The sequence below is a fragment of the Phoca vitulina genome, unplaced genomic scaffold (genome assembly GCF_004348235.1).
Source record: "Phoca vitulina isolate PV1807 unplaced genomic scaffold, GSC_HSeal_1.0 scaffold58, whole genome shotgun sequence".
Taxonomy (NCBI): Eukaryota; Metazoa; Chordata; class Mammalia; order Carnivora; family Phocidae; genus Phoca; species Phoca vitulina.
Window position 1 is genome coordinate 7,659,681 of NW_022589761.1, and position 10,591 is coordinate 7,670,271.

A 10,591-nucleotide genomic window follows, 5' to 3' on the forward strand; every position below is an offset into this window, starting at 1 on the left:
CAGAAATAAATGACACAGAAACTAAAAAAAAAACAATAGAACAGATCAATGAAACTAGGAGCTGGTTATTTGAAAAGATCAACAAAATTGATAAACCTCTAGCCAGACTCATCAAAGAAGAGAAAGGACTCAAATAAAACAAAATTAATGAAAGAGGGGAAATAACAACCGATACCACAGAAATACAAGCAACTGTAAGAGAATATTATGAAAAACTATATGGCAACAAATTGGACAAACTAGAAGAAATGGAAAAATTCCTAGAAACATATAACCTACCAAAACTGAAGCAGGAAGAAATTGAAAGTTTGAACAGACCAATTACCAGCAAAGAAATTGACTCAGTAATCAAAAAACTCCCAACAAACAAAAGTCCAGGACCAGACGGCTTCACAAGAGAATTCTACCAAACATTTAAAGAAGAGTTAGTACCTATTCTCAAAATATTCAAAACAAAAGAAGAGAAAGGAAACTTCCAAATTCATTCTATGAGGCCAGCATTACCCTAATACCAAAACCAGATAAAGACACCACAAAAAAAGAGAATTATAGGCCAATATCTCAGATGAACATAAATGCAAAAACCCTCAATAAAATATTAGCAAATCAAATTTAACAATACTTTAAAAAAATCATTCACCACAATCAAGAAGGATTTATTCCCAGGAAGCAGGGTGATTCATTTGCAAATCAATGTGAAGAGAAAGGATAAGAGAAAGGATAAAAACTGTATGATTATTTCAATAGATGCAGAAAAATCATTTGACAAAGTACAACATCCATTCATGATAAAAACCCTCAACAAAGTAGGTTTAGAGGGAACATAACTTGACATAATAAAGACCTTATATGAAACACCAACATCATCCTCAATGGGAAAAAACTGAGAGCTTTTCCTGTAGGGTCAAGAACAAGACAAAGATGTCAACTCTCACCACTTCTACGAAAATTTTTATTTAAATTCCAGTTAGTTAACATACAGTGTAATCTTAGTTTCAGGTATACAATATAGTGATTCAATACTTCCGTACCACACCCAGTGCTCATCACAAATACACTCCTTAATCCCTCTTACCACTTTTATTCAACATAGTACTGGATGTCCTAGCCACAGCAACAGACAAGAAAAATAAATAAAAGGCATCCAAATTGGTCAGGAGGAAGTAAAACTTTCACTATTTGCAGATGACATGATATTATATGTAGAAAACTCTAAAGACTCCACCAGAAAACTACTAGAACTGATAAATGAATTCAGTAATGTCGCAAGATACAAAATCAATGTACAGAAATCTGTTGCATTTCGATAAATTAATAATGAAGCAGAGGAAAGAGAAACTAGGAAAACAATCTCATTTACAGTTGCACCAAAAATAATAAAATACCTAGGAATAAACTTAACCAAAGAGGTGAAACACTTGCACTCTGAGAACTATAAAACATTGATGAAAAACTTGAAAATGAGGGGTGCCTGGGTGGCTCAATCGTTTAAGTAGCTGCCTTCAGCTCAGGTCATGATCTCAGGGTCTTGGGATTGAGCCCCACTGAGCAGGGAGCCTGCTTCTCCCTCTGCCCCTCCCCCCCACTCGTGTGCCCTCTCTCTCTCTGTCTCTCTCTCACAAATAAATAAATAAAATCTTTTTTTTTTTTTTTTTTTTTTTTTTAAGTTTTTTTTTTTTTTTTTGACAGAGAGAGAGATAGCGACAGCAGGAACACAAGCAGGGGGAGAGGGAGAAGCAGGCTTCCCGCTGAGCAGGGAGCCCGATGCGGGGCTCGATCCCAGGACCCTGGGATCATGACCTGAGCCGAAGGCAGACGCTTAACGACTGAGCCACCCAGGCGCCCCTAAATAAATAAAATCTTAATTTATTTGTGAGAGAGAGAGAGCAAGCTAGCACAAGCAGAGGGAGTGGGAGGCAGAGGGAGAAGCAGGCTTCCTGCTGAGCAAGGAGGCTGAAGCAGGACTCGATCCCAGAACCCTGGGATCATGACCAGAGCCAAAGGCAGACGCTTAACTGACTGAGCCACCCTGGCGTCCCTAAATAAATAAAATCTTAAAAAATAAATGAAGATGACACAAAGAAATGGAAAGACATTCTATGCTCATGGATTGAAAGAATTAATACTGTTAAAATGTCTATACTACCCAAAGCAATCTACAGATAAATGAAATCCCTATCAAACATTTTTTCACAGAACTTGAAAAAACAACCCTAAAATTTGTCTGAAATCAGAAAAAACCTGAATAGCCAAAGGAATCCTGAAAAAGAAAAACAAAATTGGAGGTATTGCAAATTCCAGACTTCAAGTTATATTACAAAGCTGTAGCAACCAAAACAGTATGGTACTGGCACAAAAAAAGATACATAGATCAATGAAACAGAATAGAAAACCCAGAAATAAACCCACAATAATATGGTCAATTGATCTTTGACAAAGCAAGCAGGAAAAAGACAGTCTCTTCAATAAATGGTGCTGGGAAACCTGGACAGCCACATGCAAAAGAATGAAACTGGATCACCTTCTTCCACCATAAACAAAAATAAACTAAAAATGAATTAAAGACCTAAATGTGAGACCTAAAACATAAAAATCCTTGAAGAGAGCATAGGCAGTAATCTCTCTGACATTGGCCATAGCAACATTTTTCTAGATATGTCTCCTGAGGGAAGGGAAATAAAAGCAAAAATAAACTATTGGGACTACATCAGAATACAAAGTTTCTGTATAGCAAAGGAAATGATCAACAAAACTAAAAGGTAACCAACTGAATGGGAGAAGATATTTGCAAATGACATATCTGATAAAGGGTTAGTATCCAAAATATATAAAGAACTTCTATGACTCAACAGCCAAAAAACAAATAATCCAATTAACAAATGAGCAGAAGTCACGAATAAACATTTTTCCAAAGAAGACATGCAGATAGCCAGCAGACACATGAAAAGATGCTCAACATCACTCATCATCCAGGGAAATGCAAATCAAAACTATAATGAGATACAGGCTCACACTTGTCAGAATGGCTAAAATCAACAACACAAGAAACAACAGGTGCTGGTGAGGATGTGGACAAATAGGAACCCCCTTGTACTGTTGGTGGGAATGCAATGCAATGCAAATATTGCCATTTGCAATGACATGGATGGAGCTGGAGAGTATAATGCTAACCAAAATAATTCAGAGAAAGACAAATTCCGTATGATTTCACTCATTTGTGGAATTTAAGAAACAAAACAAATAAGGAAAGGAAAATAAAGAGAGAGAGACAAACCAAGAAACAGACTCTTAACTATAGGAAACAAACTGATGGTTACCAGAGGGGAGGTGGGTGGGGGGAAGGGAGATATAGGTGATGGGGATTAAAAAGTACTTTTATCATGATGAAAATAAAATAAAATAAAATGATAAAATAGAAAGATTTTGTTCTGAGTACCTGTTTCTTCTGGGTATATACCCAGAAGTGGATTTGCTGGATAATACGGTAACTGCATGTTTCATTTTATAGGAACTGCCAAATTATTTTCCATAGTAACTGCACCATGTTACATTGCTACCAGCAATGTATGAAGATTCCCAATTTTCCATGTCCTTGCCAACACTTGTTACTTTCCTTTTTTATTTGTTTATTATAGGTATCCTAATGGGTGTGAAGTTGTATCTTATTGGGGTTTTGATTTGCATTTCCTTAATAACCAATGATGATGAACATTTTTTTATGTGTTTCTTAGCCATTCTTTGGAGAAATGTCTACTCAAGAACTTGGCCCATACTTATTTATTTATTTATTTATTTAGTGATAGGAACAAAGTTTAACACTTCATGTGCAGTCTCAGGGAACTACAAAATGAGTTGGAAGGCAAGAAGTTTTTATAAGATAAAGAATAAAGAAGAGGGAAGAGACAAATAGAAAATATCTGATTGGCTGGGGCCACATAGTCAACCTTGTTGGGAGTGAGAAGGCCCAGAGTTGGCTTGGCATTTGAGGATTAGCTGACTGGATTGCATTTCTGGTCAAATAGAGTATTTACAGGGACACAAAAGTTATCTAAGTTTTAGTTTGCTGATATGGCACCCCAGGCAGGTACAGCTCCATCTTGGCTTAGACTACTGATTTATTATGAAAGGATATAACTCAGGAACAGTCAGAAGGAAGGGATGCATAGAGCAGGGTATGAGGAAAGGGCCTGGAGCTTCCATGCTCTCTCTGAGCACCAGTCTTCCCAAATCTCCATGGATTCACCAACCCAGAAGCTCTCTGAACCCCATCTGTTTGGGTTTTCATGGAGGCTTCATTAATAGGACCAGTTGATGAAATCATTGGCCACTGGTGACTGATTCAACCTCAATCTTTGCCCCCCCACCTTTTTTTTAGTAGGCTCTATGCCCAACATGGGGCTTGAACTCAGGACCCAGAGATTAAGAGTCACATGACCTAACCTACTGAGCCAGCTAGGCACCCCTGCCCACTTTTAAATTGTATCATTATTTTGTTCTAAGTTGTAGTAATCCTTTATATATTCAATATACTAAACCCTTATCAGATATATGATTTGCCAATATTTTGTACCACTCTATATATTGTCATTTCACTTTCTTGATAATATCCTTTGTTGCACATTGTTTTTAATTTTTATGAAGTTCAATGTATCTAAATTTTGTATTGCTCATACTTTTGGTGTCAAATCTAAGAATCTATTGCCAAATAGGTCATGCATATATTCCTGTTTTTTGCTAATAACTTTTTAACTTTTGTTCTTATATTTAAAGTCTAGAAATCTAAATTAATATTAGTTTCAGGAGTAGAATTTAGTGATTCATCACTTCATAGAACACCCAGTGCTCTTCACAAGTGCCCTAAGGTCTTCTTAAATTTTGTGGTCTTAAAGGTTTTTTTTAATATTTTGCAGTTTTCAGTGTACAAGTCTTTTACCTCCTTCATTAAATTTATTCTTTGGTATTTTATTCTCTTTGATGTTAATGAAATGGTTTCCCGACTCTCCTTTTCAGATGGTTCGTTGCTGGTGTATGAAAATACAACTGATTTTCGTTTGTTGATCTTGTATTCTATAACTTTGCTCAATTTGTTTATTAGTAGTTTCTTTGTGGGTTCACTTTGATTTTCTATATATAGACCAATGTCTGCAAATAGAGATGGTTTTACTTACTCCTTTCCAATGTAGATGTCTTTTATTTCTTTCTTACTTACTTGTTCTGACTGTGGCTCCCAGTACTTGAATAGGACACTCTATTCACAAAACAAGAATATCAAGATGAAAATGAAAAAGTGAGTAAAGCAAATACTACCAAAAAAGGCAAATGCAAACAGTATTGAGAACAGACTAATTAAAAGCACTGAATGGGACTTGAGGTTGCTCCATGGTTTTAAAAGAGAAAATCCATCAAGAAGAAATGTTATTAATTCCTCATATCAGTGAGATCATATGATACATGTCTTTCTCTGATTGACTTATTTCGCTCAGCACTGATATGAGGAATTCTTAATCTCAGGAAATAAACTGAGTGTTGCTGGAGTGGTGGGGGTGGGAGGGATGGGGTGGCTGGGTGATAGACATTGGGGAGGGTATGTGCTATGGTGAGCGCTGTGAATCGTGTAGGACTGTTGAATCACAGACCTGTACCTCTGAAACAAATAATACATTATATGTTAAAAAAAAAAAGAAGATAGTAGGAAGGGGAAAATGAAGGGGGGAATCCGAGGGGGAGACGAACCATGAGAGACTATGGACTCTGAGAAACAAACTGAGGGTTCTAGACGGGAGGGGGGTGGGGGCATGGGTTAGCCTGGTGATGGGTATTAAAGAGGGCATGTTCTGCATGGAGCACTGAGTGTTATGCACAAACAATGAATCATGGAACACTACATCAAAAACTAATGATGTAATGTATGGGGATTAACATAACATAATAAAATAAAATTTAAAAAAAAGAAATGTCATTAATTTCTATAGATCTAAATAAAATAGCTTTGAAATGTATTAAGCAAACTTTGAAGGAAACACCTGGAGAAAAGTTTTTTTTTTTTTCAAGATTTTATTTTTTATTTTTATTTATTTATTTGAGAGAGAGAGAATGAGAGACAGAGAGCACGAGAGGGAAGAGGATCAGAGGGCGAAGCAGATCCCCCGCTGAGCAGGGAGCCCGATGTGGGACTCAATCCCGGGACTCCAGGATCATGACCTGAGCTGAAGGCAGTCGCTTAACCAACTGAGGCACCCAGGCGCCCTGGAGAAAAGTTTCTTAACATGATCATAAATTTATTTATTATAACCACTTACAGAAATGGAAGTGCTAAGTTTTTAAAGATAATTAAGGCTAATTTCTTCTGCTGGGGTGAATACAATGGTGTTTGTTCTATTAATATTACTTATATCTACATTTACATTACAAATCTAATTTTACATGTGTTAAGCACATAATATAAATTAATAAATAAAAGACATAATCAACACAAAACAAGAGAATGATGAGGTAACTATATAGAAAAACATCAAAGTTTGCAAACTTTTGTGTTAATTTTGGTATAATATTGTTAAAATATACATATACACATGTTAAACACTTGCTTTTTAAGATAACATGAAAATTCACAGAACTTGATTAGATTTAAAACTAAACTTTATGAATTAAAATGGAAGAAATCACAAAATATATTGACTATAAAGCTATAAAATAAAAAAACTAAACACTAGGAGATTCTAAAAATGAACTCATCCATCTAGCCATTTGTAGAAATAGTAATTCTTGGCTAAAGGAGAAAATAAAAATAAAAAAAATTATAACTGACTTGACTTTCAGAAGAAAAAAGGAAAAGGGTTAAAAAAGCCTTAAGTATGATTAAATAAGCTTCAAAAAGCAATAAATAAAAATTAGCTTCAAGAGGTTAGTAATTAACAGAAAATAATAAAACATAAAATAAAAAGACACATTGAAAATGTGATTAAAAGAATAAAGCTTTTTTTATAAAAAAAATAGAAAAATAATTGGCAAGAATATTCAGAAAGAGACATAGCTACGGGCACAGAGGAGATTAAGTAATTATACAATTTAGTTCTAGCAATAGAGATTCCCCAAGATGTCTGTGTTGTGTCCAGATAGAACAGCATACTTCAGATTGTAGGTTTACATCTGTCAGTGGGTGTTAACAAGCATTTTCTTTGCATTTGTTTTGCTTATTTGGTAATTTTCTTCTATGCTTAGTTTAAATTTTTTTTAAGTTTATTTATTTATTTATTTATTTATTTTTGTAATCTCTACACCCAACATGGGCCCGAACTCATGACCCTGAGATCAAGAGTCACATGCTCCACTGACTAAGCCAGTCAGATGCCCCGTGTCTTGTTTAAATTATATAAGGCATAGATGTTAATAGTATGTTAAGTATTACAACGTGTAACTTTTTTTCCTGGCATTTATGTGAAGTATTGTTTGCTGTGAGATATAGACCATAAACATCTAAACATTTTTTATTTATTTTTTTGTAAATAGGTTCCATATCCAACATGGGGCTTAAACTCATGACCCTGAGATCAAGAGTCACATGCTCTACGGACTGAGCCATGCAGGCACCCCTAACCTTTTTTTTAAGGATTTTTATTTTTTAAAAAGATTTTACTTATTTAGTTAGTTATTTAGTTAGTTATAGAAGGGGGAGGCACAGAGGTAAAGGGAGAGAGAATCCCAAGCAGACTCTGTGCTGAGTGCACGGAATGCGATGTGGGGCTTGACTTGGGGCTCAATCCTATGACCCTGAAATCATGACCTGAGCCAAAACCAAGAGTCGGACGCTTAACCGAATGAGCCACCCAGGCACCCTTAAAGATTTTTATTTTTAAAAGTAATCTCTACATCCAAGGTGGGGCTCAAACTCACAATCCAAGAGTTGCATACTGAGCCAGCCAGGCACCCCAAGACCATAAACATCTAGAAACAATGCACTTAAAATGAAAAGTAAAGTGTTTTACTTCCACTTGAGTTTGAATATTTTCCACCAAAAAATAACCAAATAGGGGTACCTGGGTGGCTCAGTTGTTAAGCGTCTGCCTTCGGCTCAGGTCATGATCCCAGGGTCCTGGGATCGAGCCCCGCGTCGGGCTCCCAGCTCCGCAGGGAGCCTGTTTCTCCCTCTCCCACTCCCCCTGCTTGTGTTCCCTCTCTCGCTGTGTCTCTCTCTGTCAAATAAATAAATACAATCTTAAAAAAAATAACCAGGGGCGCCTGGGTGGCTCAGTTGGTTAAGCGACTGCCTTCGGCTCAGGTCATGATCCTGGAGTCTCGGGATCAAGTCCCACATCGGACTCCCTGCTCAGCAGGGAGTCTGCTTCTCCCTCTGATCCTCCCCTCTCATGTTCTCTCTCTCTGTCTCATTCTCTCTCTCAAATAAATAAATAAAATCTTAAAAAAAAAAATAACCAAATAAATCAGTGAGAAGAGTGGCATTATTTTATATTTTTGAAAATCTCTTTAATCCTAAGTGTAACAGAATACAGCTGGTATTTTATATATGCTCTTGCATTTATTTATTTATTTATTTATTTATTTATTTATTTATTTATTAAGACGGGGGTGGCGAGACGGGCAGAAGGAGAGAATCACAAGCATGCTCCACACCCAGCATGGAGCCTGACATGGGGCTTGATCTCAGAACCCTGAGATTATGACCTGAGCCGAAATCAAGAGTTGGACACTCAACTTACTGAGCCACCCTGGCATCCCAGTGTGCTCTTGCATTTAATCTGCCGAGATAAAGAAAATCTGGACTCACACATGCAGAATTTAAAAATGAAGAAGTATTCTAATGGCCTTTTCAGATATTTGTCAATATTATTGACACTACACCAAAAATCAACAAGTGGTAACTTCTTAAATGTTACTGTAATGTGGAATCTGACCTTTATCTAAGATTGGTATTAATTTTAATTTTTTTTTTGCAGTTTTTTTTTTTTTTAAGTAAACTCTATCCCCAAGGTTGGGCTCGAACTCACAACTCCGAGATCAAGAGCCGCATGCTCCACCAACTGAGCAAGCCAGGCACCCCTAGCTTCTCTTAAATTAAAATCCATTTGTCTATCTTATACTTTAATATCACCACAGATGATCTTGTAGCATCACACAGTGATCATTTAGAAAATACTGGTTCAATGAGTTAGGCAGACCTTCCAAATGTTGACATATTTCATTATATGGTATTACAAAATCACATTCATTAATATCATTAGTAATCTCATCACAAAAGACTAAGTATTAGAAAGCTGTCAAGTTCATGGTGACAGACACTATTTTTTTATAAATATTTAATTTATTTATTTGACAGAGAGAGAGCGAGCACAAGCAGGCAGAGTGGCAGGCAGATGGAGAGGGAGAAGCAGACTCCCCACTGAGCAGGGAGCCTGATGCGGGGCTCGATCCCAGGACCCTGAGATCATGACCTGAGCCGAAGGCAGCCGCTTAACAGTGGCTAATTTTTTTGTTTGAAAGTCAAATTAACAAAAATTACTACCAGTTTTCTTTACTATCAGGTTTTATAAATCACTTCATTTTTGACAAAATGTTTAGCAGATATACCGGTCTTCATCTTCTTATTCAAAATTTGTCAGTTACTCTTTCAAGTAAAATTGGTGCCCATAAAAAGGTGGCTAGTTCAGCTCACAACTCAAACAATCATAAAAGTGCATTTCCTGGAAACAACTTGATATTTCAGCATGAAGAAAAACTTTATGTGTCTTTCTCTCTTCATCACATAAAATACTTAGAAGATGAATATATATAGAAATTTTAATATCCTGGTTGTAACATTATAGTTTTGTAAGACATTACCATTGGGGTAAACTGGGCAAAGAGCTCATGGGATCTCTCTACATAATTTCTTACAAATGCATGTAAATCTAAAACTATCTCAAAATTAAAAAAGTATAATTTAAAATTTTTGTACTCAGGGTCAAGTTCAACAAAACTAATTTTAACTGTTTTATGAAGAACATTCTTAAGTGGAACTAGCATGTTTTTACCACAAGTGTGTGGTGGTAAAGAACACAAGAACTATAGTACAGTTTGGTAACACTGTCCTGATTCAAGCTAAAGGCCCAGCAGTTTCCCCACCACTGCTTTTTGCACAATTAGTGCAAATTTCAGCACAAGAGAAAAAAGCAAATCAGGTCTTAGTGTTATAATGAAATTTGTTTTGACCACGTAGATCACCCGAATAGGGCCCCCAAACATCCTCTGACCACACTTAGAGAACCACTAATCCATAATAAGTTAAAACAGAATAGTTACTGTCACCCCTTTTCTTTTACTTTTTTTTTTTTTTTTAAGTAATCTCTACATCCAACATGGGGCTCAAACTCACAATCCCAAGATCAAGAGTCCCATGCTCTACCTGACTAAGCCGGCCAGGTGCCCCTGCCACCCCCTTTTGAAACAGATTTCAATGGTGACCATAACAGGCTTATGGATTTGAAGTGATATTATTTCATACTGTTCATCATCTTTTCTCCAAATTTTTCTTCATGCAGTATAGTCTATTACTTAACCATAGGAGTGGTAGGATGGGCAGTGGTTGAGCTCGGGC